Here is a 20,010-nt window from a genome sequence, read left to right on the forward strand (position 1 = left end):
ATTTCACTTAAAAAAACTACGCAAGATACATATGTGTCTCACAGCGCCTGGCTTACAGGAGGAGCTCAAGAATTGTGAACTGTTATTATTATTATTATTTTTTTAAAGATTTTATTTATTTATTTGTCAGAAAGAGAGACAGAGAGAGAGGGCACAAGCAGGGGTAGAGGCAGGCAAAGGGAGAAGGAGGCTCCCCACTGAGTAAGGAGCCCGATGCAGGACTCGATCCCAGGACCCTGGGATCACGACCTGAGCAGAAGGCAGCTGCTTAACCAACTGAGCCACCCAGGCATCCCATGTGAGCTATTATTATTATCTTTAATTAATCTATTTATTAGGGCATATTATGAAATAATTCACATAACATGACTGTTGAAAGGTAATAAATTCGTAGGCTTCCAGCTAATGTAATGATCACTGGCTCAGAGAGCTCATCTGATATTATTCGTGATTAGTTTAGCTAACATTTTGGATTTATGTTTCATTTTAAGAAAACATGGGCTGAAACACACCACTGTGAGCAACAAAATAATGGTTTCCTGCTGTTACTGTAAAGCTACATTGTGTTCATTCCTTCCTTTCCAAAGTAGGACATTCTGATCCTGTGATAATGTTCTACTAAAGGAATTTATTTATTTTGCACCAAATGATTCGTGTAGATGAGTTCATTTCTTGTGATAAAAACGGGTACAACATAGCTGGGCTTCTTGCTGTGATCTCACTGACTAGCTGTAATCCAACTGGCTAGAAAACACAGTGATTGTGTGGCTCAGCGAGAAGAAAACCAGCTTTTCCGAAGAAATTCTTTTGGGGCATTCTCTCAAGTTTGATGAGTAAGTTATTTACCGATTCCTTGAGAAAAATGTAAAATGGAAGAAACTGTTTTTCTTTAGATTACTGAAGAATACTCAGTGGATTTGAGCAGATTCCATTGGACATGGCAAAAATAGATCTAGTTTTTAAAAAATCAAGCTTTTGTTTATTTGAGGCTGAAATAAATGAATGTGAATATTCTTTTTTTAACTTTAATTTAAGTTCATCTCTATACCCAACATGGGGCTCGAACTCATGACCCTGAGATCAAGAGTCACATGCTCTTCCAACTGAGCCAGCCAAGGATGTGAAGATTCTTGTAAATTTTTTTTTTTTTTTTTTTTTTGAGAGAGAGAGAGTGAGAGAGCAAGGGAGAGGCAGAGGGAGAGGGAGAAAGAATCTGAAGCCGACTCTGCCCTGAGCACAGAGCCTGATGCGGGGCTCGATCCCACAATCAGGAGATCATGACCTGAGCAGAAACCAAGAGTCAGTTGCTCAACTGACTGAGCCACCCAGGTGCCCCTGTAAATATTTTAATAAAAAGTTAAAGTGGATAGACACTCTCTACAGCCACCACCCCCACCACCACTGTGTTCTGGGAGACACAATGCCTTTCTGAGGAAATCTTTTATATCGTGGTTGGTATGTTACAATCCTTCCTATGAGATAAGCAATCTTAAGTGTGTGCTGACGTTCTCCCTTCCTTATTTAATCTCTCAAAAAAAAAAAAAAAGGCAAGCCATGGAGAAATGGCATGTTTATACATTAAATATCATCCCAGATAAGGTAAGAACTTAGTCATTTTACTGTCTTCTAAATTTTCCCCATCTTCTTGGTTAGTGCATGTGAAGGGCTGTAATGAAGTACACATTTTGTGCGAGCGTGTCGACAATGAGAAAACCACCCCAGAGGTGAAGGCCTTTATTTTGTATAGGGTAATGGAATGAAAGCCTATGTGGGACAGAATGGCAATTGAACAGGAAAGTCATCTGATTGGCTAAGAGTAAGTAATTTATATCAGCTTAGTATTTTTCATAATGTAGCCAGATAATTGATTTGACTAAGCTTTTACTTCCTTATAACACAACAATAAAACAAGTAACTATATATACAAATACCTTATTTAAAATAGTTTTGGAATTTGGAAGGAAATCACCTGCTCTACTCAAGGGTAAGCAGTGTTTTCAGATGTTACTTTTTTTTTTTTTAAGATTTATTTATTTATTTCAGAGAGAGAGAGTGTGTGCACAAGGGGGGGGGCAGAGGGAGAGGGAAAGAGAGAATCCTAAGCCGACTCCCTGCTGAGCTCAGAGCTTGACGTGGGGCTCAATCTCACAACCCTGAGACCACGACCTGAGCCAAAACCAAGAATTTGGTTGCTTAACCGACTGAGCCCCCAGATGTTACTTCCCTAAATAAACTTTTCTCTGACTGCCACGAGCCTGTCCCTCAGTCTCAATCAGGGTCACGGCTCTCTACTTTACTTATAATTTTTAGTTATATATTTGAATACTTATTTGATAAATGTCTCTCCTCCAGCAGGCTGTAGTTTTTGCTTGCCTTTATAACCTCAGATCCTAGCACAGTGCCTGGCAAATAGTAGAGCTCAATAATATTTATTGACTAGCAGGAAGACGATTTAGTGGCTTTTGATGGATGGCATTTAAGACTGTGGCATCCCGACAATAACTAACAATAATTTTTATGTGAGATGGCAAAGGTGAGTTTGAGGCGAGAGTTTAAGTTCTTGATTATCATCAAATTCGTTAGTTCCTGTGTTCAGTTCCTCTTTTTTATTAAAGGTGTTAAACGAATGTCAAGTACTTAGGAAAGAGCCTCACTCCTGAGGGATGTGTTAAATCTGTTCAGTCAGTTAATTAGACAAGGACTTTTGGTTGACAATGGATCTTACTTCCAGGGAAAGGTGAGGAAATTTTCCTCTGACATCTTACCAAAAGCAAACCAGTTCACTATTAACCATATGGTTGTCTAATCATGTACTACTCTTAATTAAAACCAGTTCAGCTAACCACATGCAAATCCCGGGCACACCTAATTATTTAATAGCATTTAACACTATATGGCAATACCCTGCATTTCCCACATACTTGTTGAGTACAATACAATACTAAGCAATTTTACATGCATTTTCACATTTAATTCTCACAACAACCCTGTGAGATACTGTTATTATTTCCATGAGGCAAAGTGAAGTTGGCTATTTAGCAGTTGTGTTGAAACTCAGACAAGACTTCTGGGTCTGTCTGACTTCAGAGACGTCCTTCTTAACCCTCGTACACAACCTCTGTGGTAATTATCTGTGGATGTGTTTATCTTCCCTACTAAACTGTGAGAGCCTCAAGGGCAAAGACTATGCTTTGCTTGTCCTATGTGTCGAGCACAGAGCACAGTGCAGAAAACATAATAGGTGCTCAATAAAAGTTTAGTGAATGAAGGAGAAAGTGCTTTCTTAGTCATCAAAACTATAGTATGTTAAATATAGTTAACTATATCATGTATATAAATAAAATACACAAATCAAACACATATTTATATAATAAAACAAGTAATTATTTATATATATATATATCTTACTGTTTTTATTAAATTAGTTCCATGTTTTCTGTTAAAGTATAAGAAACTGCCATTTTGATAGGTCAGATGGTCAAGTCAAATAATAGGATTTTATATGGTATAACCTAATTAAAAAAAAACTGTCAACTCTTAACTATATAATTAAGCAGAATACTCCATTACCATATTTTTTTTCTATTCAAACAAAGTTTATCATTATAAACTTCCAAAGAGGAAGTTTTATGAAAAATTAAGGATGTCATATCTATAAGCACTTTGTTCTAGCTCCAGTGATACAGATTTATATACAAATTATTTTTCATTCCATTAGGGACGGTTTGGTCTTAATGAAAATTCAACCGCAAACATTTATTAGACTTGGCTTAAATTTTTTTCCAAGCTGCCAGGTTGCATACCTCCTTTCAAAATCCTTCTCCGTGAAGTCCTCCCTTTTTTCATAGCCACTCTGCCTTTATCCCAAGCCCTGATACACCCCCTAGTGTTCCTCGAACACTTTTGTAATGATTACATTACATGTGTTTGCAATGATCACTTTTTGTTGAATAGCGAGGTCTATTACATGCAATTATGTAAAACATTTGAAATGGCAGAATTAAACCCAACTGATTCAGTTATTATACTAGATGACTGACTGGTTGACCATAGACAGTTCTTTAATAACATTTTGGGGGGGGCATTAAAAAGAAATACAAAATTAGAGCTTCAGAGAGTAACCCTGGAAGCCATTTTGAACACAAGTGAAACCTGTTTGCTTCTGCCTGATTCCTGAGGGAGCACTATGATGTTTCCTCACGGGATTCTTTATGTGTTAAACTTTATGAAATGAATTACTTTCTTGGCTTCACCTTAGTTGGAACTTTGTAATCCTGAGATTGCCTTTTTGACAGTAATACCAACAAGGCCTCCTGTTTTGGTATTCTAAAATGTCTGCCTAAGGCACTGATGGGCCTGAATACCTTTCCTACTCTACTTCCGTCTTCAGTTTAAAACGTACACTCAAGGGACGCCTGGGCGGCTCAGTTGGTTAAGCGTCTGCCTTTGGCTCAGGTCAGGATCTCAGGGTCCTGGGATCGAGTACCGCATTGGACTCCGTGCTCAGTGGGGAGTCTGCTTCTACCTCTTCCACTCTCCCTGCTTGTGTGCTCTCTCTCTCTGTCAAATAAATAAACAAAATCTTAAAAAAAAAAAAAAAAGTACCCTCTAAGGGCTCCTGGCTGGCTCAGTTGGTAGACCAAGTGACTCTTGATCTCAGAGGTGTGAGTTCGAGCCCCACAGTGGGTGCAGAAGAGGACTTAAAAAAATAAAATCTTAAATAAATAAAAAGTGAAAAAATAAAAGATAAAAAGTACACTCAAAACAAAGTTGGCTTGGAAATTTCCTGGTCCTAGTTGGGTTAGTCTGACTTTGAGCCCAGCTGTATTACCGGATTGGTTAAATTCTGAAATACTTCACACAGCTCAACCACACTGGTAATACAGGTTTTCAGGACTTAAGTGAGAACCTTCAATGCAGAATTGAGTTAGATGAGGATTCCAGAGGACAGTAGTCAGCAGTATTGCTGAAAATAGCAGTGAAAAACATCAAGTGTTATATAAATATATCTCTACTGTAACCTGAAAACTTCCCCAGTTGACAGTGGGCACAAACGGGGTAGTAATTGAGATTTAATTCAGGATTCATTGGGGTGTCTCCATTGGCTGATGTAGTACGCACTGTGTTTGCCCAATAAATACATCACACGTGAGAAGAGTTCACCAAAAAGTATTTCCGGGTCCTCCCAGAGGTGAATTACAGGTGTTTGTGTTCAAGTTTGTGCCTGCTGGGCGCCACGACTCCATGGGGTGGGCGTCTGGAGACCCGGGCTGCTTGCCCTGTCAAAGCTGGGTGGAGCTTCCCAATGAAGTGAGGGTAGTGGAATGGAGAATTCTCTTTCCTGGATTTTTTTTTCTTAGAGGAGATCCCAAATAGGGCTGCTATGCCCTGACGTTTTAGTGGAAACAGCTCTTTGCTTTTCAGTAGCGTGCTGCTCTCATACCCCTTCTCCTCTCCAGGGTCAAAGGTCTGTGCTCCTCCCTCCTAGCAAGTTCTTCCGCCAGCGTCTCAGGCTGAGGAGGACTTCTGGTGGGTCTGCCCCATCAGTTCCTCAGTCCAGTCCAAATCTACTCATCTCACTTTGACTCATGATGGGACACGGATATCCACCTCTCTCACGGCCTCGCTTCCTCCCTGAACCATTAATTTATATACTCCTGTTAATATCCCGCCTCCCTTTTGTGAACGCCATCTTCTATAGGCATTCCACAGTCCTAAACATTTTTTTTAAAGATTTTATTTATTTGAGAGAGAGAGAGAGAAAGCGAGAGAGCGAGAGAGAACGAGAGTACAAGCAGAGGAGAGGGGCAGAGGGAGGGGGAGAAGCAGACTCCCCACTGAACAAGTAGTCTGATGTGGGGCTGGATCCCAGGACCCTGAGATCATGACCTGAGTGGAAGACAGACCCCTAACTGACTGAGCCACCCAGGCGCCCCACTTCTAAACCTTTTTAGTTTAGGGCACTTAGCTGACTCAGCAGAGCATGTGACTCTTGACCTCAGGGTCATGAGTTTGAGGCCCGGTAAGCATTTTGTCCCCCAGGCAGCACAACTTGAAGCTTACCCAGGGCAGGGATCTTCCTTTAAAATTCTTGTGTCTTCTTCTACCACCAGAGCTGAGGGTTCCATGGATATCTGCTTGACTGAATAGGACATGTACAGACAGCTTCTCTTAGTTAATAATAAACAAATAACCTCTCTCTCCCCCACAAAATGAAAAATAGCGGACTTCCAAATAAGCAACCAAAATTTCCAACCTCCATCTTTTTGTTTTTTTAAGATTTTTATAGTTATTTTTTTCAAGTACCTCTACACTCAACATGGGGCTCAGACTTACACCCCTGAAATCAAGATCTTGGGGTCATGAGATGGAGCCATGAGACACCCCCCCCACCACCACTCTCGTGCATGCACTCTCTCTCAAATAAATAAATAAAATCTTTTTAAAAAATTATTAAAAAAAGAGTCACATGCTCTATCACCTGAGCCAGCTAGGTGCCCCCCATCTTCCATCTTTCACATGGTGGTGAAATAGAGTAAGACACAACAAAAGAATATTTAAACCATTCAGAAAGTCCTAACACACTTTATTTATTTGATTTGGTGAATTCCTTTATCACAAACCAAGTCTTTATTTGCATGCATCCTGAAGAGAGCTGCTATATGCAATATTGCATACACTCAAGTTCACATGGGCTAGTTGACTGTTGTTTTAACAATGAACAAGAGCCAACGTGGCCAAGATCAGAAGGTTGGCTCTCCCCTGGGTCAGTTCCTTTCAAGAGAGAAACTCTTCCACAGTCAAAGCTAGGCCCTATTTAACCTCTGCCCTCCACCCTCTAATTAATCATTTGACCAATATATTAATTTAGCTGAAGGCACAACTGCATAATTTCTAACAAAACATTTGTGCCTCAATCATGTATACTTTGTTCCAACTGACACTATTGTCTTTAACAATGAAGAGCATTCTTCATCTTATTTGAGTATCAATGGAATAGTCAAAACATACTATAATAATTGAAGGATATGAAAAAACAGTCTGAATGAAAGAGTTGTCTCAACTAATATTTATTAGGTACCTACTGTTTGTGCTAGGTACCTATTATATATGTCACATTGAGCAATGACTTAACCAGACATTTAAGAAGAGAGGGAGGTAGGGTACCTGGGTGATTCAGTTGGTTAAGCATCTGACTCTTGATCTTAGCTTCGGTCTTGATCTCACAGTCATGAGTTCAAGCCCTATATTAGGCATCGAGCTTACTTTAAAAAAAAAAGCGGGGGGAGGAGGTGGATTGTGGTGCTGGAAGAAAACCCAGCCCATCAGATTTATTTTGGAGAAAAGGAAACTGAGGCCCGGAGAGTTTGTTCTGCCTCAAACAGTGAAACAAGCTAAAAGCAGAGTTGGTACTACAGCTCTGGGGTGACAGGCAAAATCAAAATAGCAAGTGTAAAGATATCGTGCAATCATAGATTTGGACATTGTCCGATTTGACAGAATGCTGTTAGTAATCTTCGTTTAAGTAGTTTGTTTTTTCCTATTAAGTTTTATACTATCAGTTTTTATTGTACTCTTGGCTTTCACTACTTTCATTAGAAGTTTTGTGAGGCAGAATCCTTTACTAAAGTTAATGTCACCAAAGAAACCAGGGGAATTAGAACTGAAGAGCCCCCATGAGATCAAAGGATTTAACTTTTTGTGGTTTTTATGAAAATTGAAGACTGAAGAAAAAAATAGGAAATTTCAATATGATAGAGTTTTTAAATGATAAAAGTAACAGATTATTAGAGAAAGTTTAGGAAAAAAAGAAGAGATGTATCACATAAAGGGTCCCAGCATACACCACTGTGGCATAAAAATTATTTTGAGCAGAAGGTATTTGAGGTCACAAAATAACTCAATTGTCATAAAGCCCTTCCTGGAAAGCAACCAAGGAAGACTGACTCCTCATCAGAGATGAGAAGTCTTCACACCACACCTAAAGAGACAACAATCACATCTATTCCTTTAAGGGCCCATTTATCTTTCTAAAAAGTCGTTTGTTTTCCCATTAGTGTCCTTTTTTCTCTTCACCTTCCTTTATTAAGATGGTATATAAACCCCAAATTCTAGCCATCTCTTTGAGTCACATTTTTCTCTGAACTACCCTCTGAATGTTAATAAAAATATGTGATTAAATTTGGTATTTTTTCTTATTAATCTGTCATTAGTCATTTAATTCGCAGATCTTCAGAACTGAACCTAAGAGGATAGAAGGAAAGTTTTCTCTCCCTAACATACCATCAGCTCACCAACGATACATCATAAACTCACTTTTGGCTTAATGCAACTATTTCAATTTTTCATATTTTCTTCAGTTTTCTCAACTGCATTTACTTTTTACTAATTATAATCATTGTTAATATTATAAGCACTCATTCATGATGCAACATAATCGTCCAAATTATGATTTCCTGATGACTGCAAAATATTTCAATGAGAGCCTGTATAAGAAGTTCCTTAACTAGACTCCTACCATTGAATATTTGACTGCTTCTGATTTTTAAAAAATTATAAATAATTTGGAGAAAAATTTTTGAGCGTAAAGCTTTTCTCCTTTCAAAATTACTTCCATGGGTTATCTCCGACGGCTGTGGCCTTCGAAAAGGGAATGTTGACTTAACTATCCGTCTCCGAAAGATGACAATGAGTAGTAAAGTAACACAGCAAATATGTGACATTCTGTTATAAATTAAATGCCTAAAGTCTCAGGTAAAATCATAAATAAAGGCCATGAAAAAACTTAAAGGGCATTTAGCACTTCGTGTCTGGAAGATGTGCAAATGTGATGAGAATTCATTCAGTAAGAGGAATTAATTGAACTAGAATTGAAGACCCAGAGAAAGGTCCCTTGGCCTTTTTTTTTTCTTCCCCCCACACAATAAACAAAAAAATAGTGGTGGATTCATTGAGCAACAAGTTTGTGGAAGCTGGACGAAAGACTCTGTTTTAAGTGAAACGGCCAATTGGAAAGAATAATTGCTGATGAAAGTTATCAACTTTTCATTCGGTTTTCATTAGCTTTCACTTGGAGGGAAGGATCAACTATTAGGCAGAAAGCAATTGTGCTCACAGTGATCTGCCTCCCAAAAGAACAATCGAGTTCGCTGAACCTTTTCTTCCAGCGACTTCCCTGCATTTAGCCATTTGTCCTTCATTAGGGGGGCCCAGGTACCAATTATTCTCACAAGCAATTGATTATGAGATTTCAAAAATGCAGCAACAACAAAGAAACGTTTGCTTTGACGAACCACAAGCTATTCATCTTTAAAAGAGAGGGAAAAAACCAACCAAACCACATTACAGCTCCATTTAGAACTTTTCCCCTACCTTGTCATCTAAGGAGGGCAAAATCAATTTTCATTTGAGAGCACCATTTCCTCCTACTAGTTTTCTCTAAGTGGCCTTTCCACAAATGATGTTTGATTATTTCTGAGTCACAACGACTTAAAATCCACATTTATGAGCTGTAATTTCCTAGGTAAAAGCCGAGGGAATTACTGAAAGTTCTTTGTGCCCTCCCCCCCCTCCTCCCCCCAGCAACATCCTCCTGTTCTCTCTTTCCGTGTTTGAGGTTTTAATCGGCAGCCGTAGCAAGCTCGGGTATGACCTTCCCCAAACACTCTGACAGGACCAAAAATATGAATCTGCACACAGAGCTTTTCCTAAACTATCAGGAGTCTTTTTTCTTGTTTTGCCAGCTGGTAGTTCGTCAACATACTGTTTTGTAAATAAATCATCTGCAGAAAATCCTCATCAGGTCAGCTGCAAATGTGTCAGTCTGAGGAAAACAAACAAGAAAGCACTTACCAGTTAATTTACTTTGAGGAGAGAAGCTATTTTGATGCCTGGGTGTGACCTCCCGGCTCCAGAATGAAATGGAGGGTGGTTTTCAGAACGGCTACGCTGGACACTCTTTCCCAGCCTCCTCATTTGGCTTTTATCTGGCTTTTGAAATGACACTGTACAGGGAGAGTGATGTTGGGTTTCATTTGAATGTGGTTCTTCCCTTCCTCCACCACCCTCCATAAAAATTCATCATGTATTCCAGGAGCAAAGTAAGCAATGAACATACTGCACAAATTAATTCTTTTGCTCAGCGTGTATGTGTGCATAACTGAGGTTTGTTTTTTGAATGGCAATCCTCGCTATTGGCTGCGGTGCCTCAGGCTGAAAAGAGATGGGGGGGGGCACCGATCCTTCCTTTGTTTGGTGGGCTTTTGCTTATGAAAAGTCAAGTTAAATTTCTTTCTAAGGAGGGAATGAAAAGAACCTTAGAATGTCAAAGGAGAGCTCTTCAACTGCACAGCAAACTCTGGGGCTCATTACGAGAGAGATTTCACTTACTGGGTTTCAGTGTGTTTCTGAGAGTGGAGAATTGTAATCACACGTTAATTATGTGTTTTAGTTTTCATTTCTTTGCCAGGTAGGTTGAGCGACAACTCTCTAGGATCTGAGGAAATGAAAGGATTGATTTTTTTTTTTTTTAAATCCCTCATCTCCTTCTGTGGTCTGGCAGATGTGAGCACATCTGTGTATCTGAGGCAGGGCTCAGAATTCAGAAATTCCCAGGATGAGAAACATGGAGGCTGAAGGTAAGCAAGCCGTGATGTGGTTAGCTTCTCTCTGCAGAGCTAACTTGATTTTTGTAAGCTCTCACATCAGCTCTATCATGTGATATTGGAAACTGAACATTATTAGGTCATAAAACATTGTTAGGCTGGCTAATTGAACATCGGTAGCTGAGCCGCCAGAGAAGCACACGATCTTGTATTTGACCGAAGGGGTAGCCTACTCTGCCACCCCAAAACATGCCTCCTCGGCATAACGATGATTTTGAGCTGATTATTTTTAAGAAACTGCAGACACAGAACAAGCTCTGAAAACGGAATAGAAGTTACCATTTTGTGAGGGAAATTGATATTTATAAAGGAAATTTACATTAGAAAGGGGGCCTGTATCAGGAAGGGAGCTATTACCCGCGATGACTTTTTCACCTGAGACTTATCTGCCCGGCAAGGCAACCTTTGTTTACCAAACATTTCCTCTTCTCACCTTCCCGTGAATTGCCTTCCGGTGAATGGCCTTCCCCTGCTTTCAGCCCCAGACCCTTATCTCTTTCCTTAGTTCTGGATGGTACGTAATCCTCCATCTTCTGGGCTTTTGAGTCTCATATTCTAGTGGGGCCCCCCCATGTATGTAATTAAAATGGGTTTTTTTCTCCTCCTGTTAATCTTTTGTTGGTGGTGGTGGTGAACAGGAGGGGGTCTTAGCCAAGAACAGTGAAAGGTAGAGGGAAAATTATTTTTCCTCCCCTACAAGACCAAGTCTAGAAAATCTAATGCAGTCATCCTCATGTGGGGGTGGGGTGGGGTGGGAGCATATCAGAATAACCCTGGGGGGTTGCGTGCCCATGCCTTTTCAAAATACAAATATCCCACAGCCCCATAAGGACGTACTCTCTCCCACATTTGCCCCCTATCCCTTGATTTCCACAGATAATAACCACAATTAACAATCTTTGCATATTTCTTTTCAGTCTGATCTGAGCCTAGAGATGGTCTTGAAGGTGGTAGCAGCAGAGCGATCTGCTGGAGACTCCTGGCTAGTCACCAGTTCCTACCCCTTTGTATCAGCAATATTAGTATTTCTTAATAATCATATGTAATCTTCTGTAACCACATCAAAGCACAATTTCATCCACAAAACACATTTTGAGGAGAATTTCACGAAGCTCTGGTTACTTTACATAGTTTTGACTTTATTTTTTAGCGGTAGAGCAGGAAGCATTGAGTAGCAAGGGAAAGAGAAAGAAGACAAGAGAAATGACAGCAAGCATTTACTGTGTACCAAGCGCAGTTTATACACTGAAACCACGGAAAGTATGAGCACATTTTTTTAAAAGATTTTATTTTTGGGTGCCTGGGTGGCTCAGTCGGTTAGGCATCTGCCTCCGGCTGGAGTCAAGGAGCCACATGGGGCTCCTTGCTGGGTGGGGAGCCTGCTTCTCCCTCTCCCTCTGCCACTCTCCCTGCTTGTGCTCTCTCGATCTCTCTCCCCCACTCTCTCTCTCTCTCTCATAAATAAATAAATAAATAAATAAATAAATAAAATCTTTTTTAAAAAACGATTTTGTTTTTAGGTAATCTCTACTCAACATGGGGCTCCAAATCACAACCGAGATCAAGAGTTGCACACTCCACTGACTGAGCCAGCCAGGTTCCCCAGCGTAACCATTTTTATTTTAATGATTTAGTTAGCACCCAAAACAACAGAATTGAAACATATGCTTACTTATCTTTGAAATTGGTCCCCAAAACTCGGGAACAGTAGGCAAAATCTCCCTATAGTTTGCTGTGCATTTGAAGAGCTCCCCTTGAACACCCCTTATAGTTGATCTGTTGTTCAAAACTAGTCGAAGCTGAAGTGCTCAGATGTAGTAGAGAGAACTTACGTGCCACCCTGAGCATGCGTTGGTGCACTGGACATCGGCCAGGCTACTGGGTGTTTTGGTTAAGCGGGTGAGTCAGTTCATTGGAGACGGGTCAAGAGAGCCTCTACGGTAAGCTGCATAGTTGTTCAGTCCTGGGCATTCTGACTCCAAACACCATGCTCTCGAGAGACTTCACCAGTAGAGTGGCAGCTGGCTGGTTCAGTCGGTAAAGTATGTGACTCTTGATGTCAAGGTCATGAGTTCAAGCCCCACGTTGGGTCTGGAGCCTACTTAATTAAGAGAGAGAGAGAGAGAGAGAGAGACTTAACCATTAGACTGTCTCTCTATGAGAAGAGATGTTTCCAGAATTGAGTGAAGGGGAAGAAGGGGCAGAATGACTTCTGCCAAATTAGAGGCTTTCAGGACAGTTCCACCACTTTTCAAATCATTGCAAATTCTCTGAGGACTGTTGGGGTTAGGATTTCAAGGGGTCCTGTGTGTAAGCAGCTTTGTAGGACCAACTGGGCCCAGAGGAGACAGTGCTTCTATCATATTGTTTTGGGTAACAATATGGCTCTCTCTAAAAGCTTTTCTGGGCACCTGGGTAGCTCAGTTGGTTGAGGGTCTGCCTTCCACTCAGGTCATGATCCCAGGAGCCATGGGTCAGGCTCCCTGTTGGAAGGAGAGTCTGCTTCTCCCTCTCCCACTGCTGCTGCTTCTCCCAGCTCGTGCTCGCTCGCTCTCACTCACTCTCTCTCAGATAAATAAGTAAAATCTTCTTAAAAATTTTTAAAAAGAGAAGAAAAGCTTTGTATTAATCTGGTGATGCTCTACTAGGTAAAATGGATTGGGCAATTTTAAGATCATCGTCCCCTCTTCCCACCCATCCCCACCAGAAAAAAAAATTGGGGTCAGCAGCTTGGTCTCCCCTCTTTTGATATGATCAAGATCATTATTCTTTTCCTCTCTTGTTTGTCGTTAAAATAGACTACTTGCCCCAAACACCTGAATACTCCTGATGATAGAACTTTTAGAAATAGGTATTTGGGAAAATACAGTCCGGTCACATTGATTTTTGTTAATGATCATTTCTAATCTTTTTGTTGTCACTTATTTAAAAGAAAAAAGAAAAAGAAGAATTCAGCCTAGAACACTGGAAAAGAGATAATTTTCTTACTCAAGAAGCTGATATGGGAACAATGGGAAAACTTCACTTCTTTTCATTTTTTCCCCCCTCTTGTTGTACAGGGAGACGACGGTCGCTTTGTGTAAGTGCCCTTCTTAGGCCTGTCTCTTCAGGGTCAGAGATTAAACTCTGGGGCCTTTATTGGGTTGAACAGTGTGGCTGGAACCATGCAAAGCTTTTCCTAGACACTGAAACGGACTCCCAGGCGCAGACCCGGTGGCTCTGGGAGGGCGCACGGAGGAGCCAGGCTAACCAGCCCGGACCCACTTAAAGCGGACAATTCTGAAAGGCCATTGAGGACAAAGGCCTTCTCCAAATTCTTGCTTTTAATTCTGTATGGCCCCTGCAGGAACAGAGCCTTGAGGATGCTCAGGAAGTCTGTTAGAGGATTTAGCTATACATCTTTTTAATTAAAATACACAAAGCTCTAATTACCTGCGGAAATGTGGGGAACTGCTTCTATTGTTATCTCTAATTTGAATGAATTAGAGATTCTTCTCTTTTAATATGGCAAATGCCACATCAAATGAGATCTCATCAGAAGGATTTAGACTGGTTTTCTTAACTACAAATCTCAGATGTTCAGGGCCTGAAAGCTTTTGGAAGGCAGAGCAAACCCCTCTCCGGGGGTACCTGTGCCCTGCAGCTAGCTGCAGGGAGGCAAGTAGGCCGAGGCAGGGCTCTGTGTTCTCAGTCATCTTTATGGCTAATAGTTTCTCTGCCAGAACTGGTCGCAGCTCCCCTAATTCTTGGAAGAAGCATTTCCTCTTTTTGTAACCAAGGGAAGTAAATAACCTTTTAACTTATTGCCCTGGAAAAAGAAATGTGGTTTGCCAGTGGTTAAATAAATCTGCTGTATATCACTTAGTCAACAGGCATCTGGGTGACACCATCCTTGGTCCTCATTCAAGAGAAAGGACTGCTCTGGGAGTTCAGGCTACTCCCAACTATCTACTCTAATTATGCTACTTTGCTCGTTAAACTGCTGATTATGGGTATGATGTAAGTACATCTGTATTTTTCTAAAATGTCACATTTTGGGAAAGGAAAAGGGTCAGAGAATAAAGCATATTTTCTCGACTTCTGTAACTGGTTCAATCACTATTTGCATTTTTCATTAGGAAATTGGTAGCCTAGGGGCGTACTGCAGCTGGAGACGTGTTTTGTTTGCACTGCACGGTGTTTTCTAGAGTTTGAATTAATTTCCATCATTTAAAAATCAGGAGATCTTACACAGCCCTCCTGATTATCATTTCCTCATGAAAAAATGGACAGATCCGGGTAACAATGGGCCTGCGTCCCAAAAGGATACAGTGGCAGGAGGCCGAGAGCGGCTGCTCCCAGAACCATTGGCTCACTTGGGGCAGAGCGTTGCTGCCAGTTCCGTCCCTCTCTCCCCTGCCCTCCTTGACTCATGGACAATAGCCCATCTGACCCTCCAGGAATTTGCCCTTTCAACCCTTGTGCTCCTTTCTAATTCTTTTCCTGTTGAAGTTCTTCAATTTAGGAAAACTGAGCGCACAGAGAGAGGAGTCACTGGGTGGTCATTTTTATTACATGAGGAATTTTCGGTTTTTTTTTTTTTTTTAATAAAAAAAAAAAGAATCCTCTGCCTTTCCCTAGTAAAACCTGAATGCATTATAAAATATGATGACATTAACAAAACCAACTTTAACCAGCTTAACTGTGGAAGAGTGGCATGCCAAAGGAGGTGCATTGGGGCGCCATCTGCCCAGGTGCAGCTGATAAGGGAGGGCACTGTCTGCAGGGAATTTAAAAACAATAATAAAACCAATTAAAGCCCTTCTGCTTTTTTTGTGTGATCACCATGTGCCAGCAATTCTAAACAAGGTCAGTGATGAAATACTCCTCCCTCAAAAAAATCCTTTGTTGGCTTAAGGTCTAAACAGTTGCTTGGAAAACTACGAGTTTTAATTATATATATATATATGTATATATTATAGAATTCCATATATGTACACATACATTTTATTTGACAAGGTGTTTTACACGAAACTTAACTACTTATTCTCATTTTAATTTTTGTTACTTATTTTTTAATAGACAATGTAGTTTGCATGGAAGTTGATTGAAAAAACTCCCTACTGTAGAGATGCCCCAGTGCCATGAGTGCACTCAGTGCTGCTTTCTTTTGAGATTAAGTTGGTAATGCTTTTAAATCATTGGTAGGTCGTGTTTCCCCACGGTGATACTACAAATGCTTATATTTCAACTATAGATTTGAAACACACAGCGATAGCACATGGTAAAAATGAAGAAACTGAACTTAAATCATTTCGGTCTCTTCATTCCACCGTACCACTTAGAGTTCGTCGTTCTATTTAAAATGTGGACCAGTAAGACAAAAGGAGAGCTGCAAGGTCTGCTGTTTTTTATTTGGCAAATGTAAATTTTAGTCCACAAACTTTTCTTTTTTTACTGAATTTGGAGAGTGTTTTTAAAGTTGAAAATCATTTTTAAAAAAGATTTTATTTATTTATTTGAAAGAGATAGAGAGCAGAAGAGAGAGCAAGAGCAGGGTGGGGGGCAGAGGGAGGAGCAGACTCCCCACTGAGCAGGGAGCCTGACTGGGGGCTCCATTCCAGGACCCCTGAGATCATGACCAGAGCTGTAGGCAGATGTTTAACCAACTGAGCCACCCAGGCGCCCCTTGATAATCATTTTTAAAAATTGTTTTAAGGGCCGTCTACCTGGCTAAGTCAGTGGAGCATGCGACTCTTGATGTTGGGGTTGTGAGTTTGAGCCCCACATTGGGTGTAGAGATCACTTAAAAATAAGATCTTAAAAAGAATAAATAAAACATTAGCAAAATTGTTTTAAAACAATATTTGAAAGACTGATTCAAGAAGTAGAAGCATTACAGCAATGACGGAATTTAATTGTATCTTCTGTAGACAGATTTGTTTCATTAAAATTCAATTATTAATTGCTGCTGTAGGAGAGGAAAAGTATCTTTTTCTCCTAACCTTTTAAGTGGGGCCCCACTGTAAGAAAAGACACATTAACAAGAGAAGGACATACAAATTTAGTTAATATCAGTTTTACATGGCATGGGAGTCTTCACAAGGAAATGAAGACCTGAAGAGTGTTTTATGCCAGTTCGTTCTCTGGTGGAGAACGAAAAGTTGTGAAAAAATGTGGTAGGACAAAGAAGGGTATGAGCTAGGTGTATAGACTGGGGAAACAGCCAGGCCTGTGTGTTCAAATTCCTCCTGGAGTCGTGGGTATAAGGCTGCTCTTTTCCTCAGGTGTAGCAGGGAGGGCACCTAGCACCCGAGGGTTTGAGGACAGCTTCAGGAGAAGGTCAGAAGGCTCTTTCTGCACGCGCTCTTTCTCAAATCCCTTCATGATTAAAATATTCAGTATGGCAAGGTGCCATATTTAGAGTAGCAAGTCCTGAGCCCTGTCACTGGACAATTATTTGCATAAGATATTATTATATCAGACTGCAACCAAGGGATCTACCAACTGTTAGTTAGATATAAAAAGAAACAGGGGTGCCCCAGTGGCTCAGTTGGTTAAGCATCCGACTCTTGATTTCAGCTCAAGTTACAACCTCAGGGCTGTGGGATGGAGCCCCAAGTTGGACTCTACACCCGGCGTGGAGTCTGCTTGGGTTTCTCTCTCCGTCTTCCTCTGCACTCTCTCTCTAAAATAAATAAATAAAACCTTAAAAAAAATTTAAAAAAAGAAGCAGTTAGGCCCGGGAACTAATATACCATTTTAACAAAGGATGTTACATTGAGAAGAAGTGATGGACTAAAGAAGAGGGGGAGGTGGGCTTCTACGGGTGATAAATTTGGGGGAAGATGACTAGGAAATATATAGTAGATAAGGGTTGTTTAGTAAGTGCTATGGTATGAATGTTTGTGTCCCTGCCAAGATTCACGTGTTAAGTCCTAACCCCCAGAAGTGACAGTACTAGGAGGGGGGGGACTTTGAGAGGTGTTTGGGTGATGAGGTGGAGCCCTCCTGAATGGGATCCGTGCTCTTATAAAAGAGCTCCAGAGCGCCCTCTCGCTCTGCCACCACGTGAAAACACAGGCAGAAAGTGCCGCTGTGACCCAGGAAGAGCGCCCTCACCAGAACACAACTATGCTGGCATCTTCTTTGGACACCCCAGCCTCCAGAAGTGTGAGAAATAAATTTACATCATTTATACACGACCCAATCCGTGGTATTTTCTTACAGCAGCCGGAATGGACTAAGACAGTAAGGTTGGTGATGCAGACTCAAGTCAGGGCCATCACTAGTGATAACAGGCAGTCTCCTCTTCCTGGTCCACGGAGGGGAGACACCTTTATAAGTGGGAAGTTCATTTACGCCCTGCTTTTCGGCAGAATTCCTTCTGGGTCTGCTGTTTCTTAATTGTCTTCGGGTCAAAATAATCCTAAGGCCAAAGTGGCATAAATGTCACTAACCTCATGGACTCAGCAAGATGTGTTCAGAATCACTGGGCTTATTCTGTTGTTGGAGCTCTTTGTACTGATTTTTTTTTTTTAAAGATTTTATTTATTTTTTTGACAGAGATAGAGACAGTCAGCGAGAGAGGGAACACAAGCAGGGGGAGTGGGAGAGGAAGAAGCAGGCTCATAGAGGAGGAGCCTGATGCGGGGCTCGATCCCATAACGCCGGGATCACGCCCTGAGCCGAAGGCAGACGCTTAACGACTGCGCCACCCAGGCGCCCCTGTACTGATTTTTTAACACTTTTTTCTTTTTTTAAAATTGTGGTTAAAGAAACACGTGACATAAAACTTACCAGATTTACCATTTTAAAACACACAATTTAATAGCTCAGGATTCACACTGTCATGAAAAAGATCTTCAAAACTTTTTCCACTTTTTTTTTTTTTTTTTTTTTTTTTTACTGACGTGTAGCTGACACATAGTGTTCCTCTAGTTTCAGGTGTACAACACAGTGATTCAACAAGTCTATGCACTATGCTCTGCTCAGCTCAGGTGTTGCTCCCGTCTGTCACCACGGGACACTGTGGCAGTGCCCCTGCCTATATTCCCTATGCAGTGCCTTTCATCCCTGTGACTTCTTCATTCTATAACTGGAAGCCTCTATCTCCCACTCCCCTTCACTCCTTTTTCCCCATCTTCTCACCCCCATCCTCTCTGGCAACCACCAGTTTGTTCTCCGTATTTATGGGTCTGTTTCTGCTTTTTTTGTTTGTTTGTACATTTGTTGTGTTTTTTAGATTCCACATGTAAGTGAAATCAAATGGTAATTGTCTTTCTCTGTCCAACTTAATTCACTTGGCATCACAACCTTAGGTTCCATCCATGTTGTCACAAACGGTGAGATCTCATTCTGTTTTATGGCTGAGTAATATTCCAGTGTGTGTGAAATTTTGTTGAAATATATATATATATATATCTCACATCTTCTTTATCCATGCATCTATTGATGGACATTTGGGTTGCTCCTATATCTTGGCTATTGTAAATAATGTCGCTATAAACATAGGGGTACCTATATCTTTTCAAATTTGTCTTTTCATTTTCTTTTTTGCTAAATACCCAGTGGTGGAAAAGAACTTTTAAATCTTCCAAATGTGCAACTCTATACCCATTAAGGAATTGAATTTTTAAAAGACATTTCAAAAAGGGGCACCTGGCTGGCTTAGTTGGTGGGGTATGCGACCCTTGATCTTGGGGTCATGAATTCAAGCCCCACGTAGGGCGAAGAAATTACTCTAAAAAGATTTTTTTTTAAAAGGCACTTCAGTGGACAGGTTAGACGGAGAAGGGACCTCAGGCTAAGTAACCAGCATGAAGAAAGGCAGGGTAAGGGGTGAGGGAACCAATCTCAGCAGCAATGTGCATAGAAAGAACGATATGAGCAGGTCCTGCCAGGGACAACCTGATTTGCTGGGAGAGGCGGAGGTCCAGGTGGAGTTCCTGGAGGAGTCAGAAAGGGGCCCAGGCCATTATTTTTTACCATAGTCTTTGAAGATGCTTGTTTTTTTTGTTTGTTTTTTTTTTTTATTAATAATGATTTTTTATTATATTATGTTAGTCACCATACAGTACATCCCCGGTTTTCGATGTAAGGCTCGATGATTCATTAGTTGTGTATAACACCCAGTGCACCATGCAATATGTGCCCTCCTTACTACCCATCACCGGTCTATCCCATTCCCCCACCCCCCTCCCCTCTGTAGCCCTCAGTTTGTTTCTCATAGTCCATAGTCTCTCATGTTTGAAGATGCTTGTTATGCTTGGACTGAAACTATCCATGAAATGAGGTATCAGCTGCTTTGTTTCAGCTTTATTGCTCTTAGTCAATGTCATGCTACAATACCTTCCACCCACTCATT

The 20,010-nt window shown here is 40.8% G+C and overlaps 1 protein-coding gene across 8 annotated transcripts in view; it reads right to left on the reverse strand.

Annotated features, from left to right (window-relative positions):
- Nucleotides 1–10,085, reverse strand: part of CMKLR2 (chemerin chemokine-like receptor 2) — a 44,636-nt gene extending 34,551 nt beyond the window's left edge. For 2 of the 8 annotated variants that reach the window (XM_026492112.4, XM_026492110.4), the window contains exons 1-2: nucleotides 9,853–10,074; nucleotides 6,064–6,142 (exon numbers count right to left, since the gene is read on the reverse strand). The gene's annotated coding sequence lies outside the window, so the exon portion shown is untranslated. Of the gene's footprint in view, nucleotides 1–6,063; nucleotides 6,143–9,852 lie in introns of all 8 variants that reach the window. The other 6 variants (XM_044381224.3, XM_026492113.4, XR_003314081.4 and 3 more) reach the window with 5 other exon arrangements.
- Nucleotides 10,086–20,010: the final 9,925 nt, after the last annotated feature.

This window comes from Ursus arctos, unplaced genomic scaffold (assembly GCF_023065955.2).
Source record: "Ursus arctos isolate Adak ecotype North America unplaced genomic scaffold, UrsArc2.0 scaffold_1, whole genome shotgun sequence".
In the NCBI taxonomy this organism is placed as follows: domain Eukaryota; kingdom Metazoa; phylum Chordata; class Mammalia; order Carnivora; family Ursidae; genus Ursus; species Ursus arctos.